The sequence below is a fragment of the Penaeus vannamei genome, chromosome 18 (genome assembly GCF_042767895.1).
Source record: "Penaeus vannamei isolate JL-2024 chromosome 18, ASM4276789v1, whole genome shotgun sequence".
NCBI classification, from domain to species: domain Eukaryota; kingdom Metazoa; phylum Arthropoda; class Malacostraca; order Decapoda; family Penaeidae; genus Penaeus; species Penaeus vannamei.
The window spans coordinates 3,373,293-3,375,792 of NC_091566.1; the positions used below are offsets into that span (position 1 = coordinate 3,373,293).

The 2,500-nt window shown below is 40.4% G+C and overlaps 1 protein-coding gene across 3 annotated transcripts in view; it reads right to left on the reverse strand.

Annotated features, from left to right (window-relative positions):
* Positions 1–966: 966 nt before the first annotated feature.
* The window catches only part of mGluR (metabotropic Glutamate Receptor), a 266,768-nt gene continuing 265,234 nt past the window's right edge, over positions 967–2,500 (reverse strand). For all 3 annotated transcript variants that reach the window (XM_070132724.1, XM_070132723.1, XM_070132722.1), the window contains one exon: positions 967–2,500. This exon is cut by the window's right edge and continues 301 nt beyond it. The gene's annotated coding sequence lies outside the window, so the exon portion shown is untranslated.

The following is a 2,500-nucleotide window of genomic DNA, read 5'->3' on the forward strand; positions in this document are numbered from 1 at the left end:
CGAGGACAACGGCTGAGACATGTAATGGTGAACAGCTGTTGCCAGAACCGCGGGGAGTCCTGGCTGGCAATGAAAGGAATTAGTTAACAGTTAATTCTTAATGATAATGATAGTATTATACAAGTCTGCATTCGTGATGTCAGAACGGAGAGTAAGAAGGCGAGGAAATTATCGTTATTTGATAACCTTTTTGGTATTTTTAACATCGTTAGACGGCAAAGGTTGTAGAAGAGTTAAGTGATATGAGCTTTTATACTCTTTGGCAGATTCACAGTTGATTATGTTACACTTAACGACACAAAGACCAAAGACAAGGACAAGTCGGGATACCCGTCCGCACGCACGCTTTCGAACACATCACGCACAGTTAGATCCACTCGTGTAACGTTATAGTATCAATCAGCCGTTGTAAAACAAATTCCCTATAACGACGAAATGAAAAAAAAACACGGAGAACAGGCAGGTCGAGATAACAGAGTAGCCCAAACAACCATGCGCCGTCTACTGCGGGCTCAGGAACAGAAGACGCGCACGGTGATTGGCCCAAACCACAGACCATTTGGCGACTCAAGACGCGCCTCCTGATTGGTCGAAATCAGTCGGCGGAGACACAAAGAGAAACAAATCTCGTCTATGATTGGTCAAACAGACGCTCGGCCAAATACAATTCATATATATAGTAAAAGGCGACTGAGATCAAGATTAAAACTCAATTCATATTCTTCGTTACGAAAGAATATGACGAAATTATAGCCTGAAGACCTTAGAAAAGAGCACCATAGTACATGTAAGAGAAACATGCACTTCAAAGGAAATAAATCACGATATATATATATATATATATATATATATATATATATATATATATATATATATATATATATATATATATATATACATACATACATATACATATATATATATATATATATATATATATATATATATATATATATATATATATATATATATATATATACGCATATATGTATATACAAATAATTCTAAATATTTGCAGAATCTTTTATCCCTTTAACTTTTGAACTGTGGGATAAAAGACTGGAACCGCCTCTGACAGCGAGCTTCGGTCCCACACACCTGTCCGATCCCAGGTGTCTCCTCCTCAATTGACCATCTTTATTGATATGTGTCTTTTGTTCCAGGCTTATTTCGGTCTCTGGCTCGAGTTGCCTTTGGAACGTGCTGTTTAAAAAAAAAAGAAAAAAAAATGTTTTCTATGTACAGTCTGTTTTTTTGTTTTTTTTTTTTTCAGATGATGGAATATTATTGAGGAAAGTTCGATTTTCTATTGATTCTTTTTTTTTTATCTATTTACAAGGACCTTTAATCCGATCAGAGAAGACGAATGTTCATCTCGTTATATCTTTTTTTTTTATTTAATTACAACGGCATCGCCATCATTGCTCCTGGATTGTCGTCAGATGGATTGGATCTCAGTCCTCACGGAACTCCGAGGACTCACGTCTTCAGAGTCCTTTTCCTCCGGTGAGTAAGAGTAAAATATTCACGGTCGCGGTGAGGTCCCACTCGGTGCTGCTGCTCGAACACCTGACCGCAGCAGGTTCAGCGCCTCTCCTCTCCAAGCGGACCTCACGCGATGAATACGAGAGCAATAAGGACCATCAGCGTATCGCCGTCTGCGTCATTATCTTCCTTAAGACACGCAATCACATAATCACCAGCGTCAAATCACTATTTTTTTGGGGGGGGATATTTCCACGAAGAGCTGACCGGGACAAATACACACACCTACGCTTGGCAGCTCTGTTAACCTTAACAATTAAGTAATGCTACTGATATGGTTGTTTCATAGTCATCGGGAAAGAACGGACTACCCTAAAAAAAAAAAAACACCTTGGGAATAGAAACGGGAATACTACAAGATCTCTTCATTCAGCTCCTCCTTCGTGAAGTCGTCCTCGGCAGAACAGGCATCTTGCTCTCTGGTTAGCAACCTCCTTGAAGAAGAAGTCCTTCGGCGGCGACGACGGGGTCCGCCTCACCACACTTGACTGGGACATCCGGGACATGGCCGCCCTCGCTCGCTTCGCTGTCCATCGCACGGGGCTTCACTTCACTCGCTTCAGATGACTCGAGGGAACTTGGATGCGCAGTTTACGGTTTTTCCTTCACCTATAACAATCACAGCGAGGTTGGCGCTGACATCGTCTGTCGTTAAGTCCCTCGAAGGAAAGATAAAAAACGTACATGAGTTTTTTTTGTCTTTATGAGGTAACCCTCTGTCCTTTTTTTTTTTACCTGGTTATTGACGTCTACGACTATTGTCGGGGATTAAATATGGCTTTTAGCCGTTATCACAGCAGCCCAGATGGTCCAGTAAGTCTGTCTTAACTGCGTCGAAAAACTTCCGGATGTAAATTATGTCACAAAATCCTGAAGACGATGAACATTTTTTTTTCTATAATACCTAAATATATCTATTTTTCACTTTTGTCTTTCTTTCTCGCTCAAGCCACTC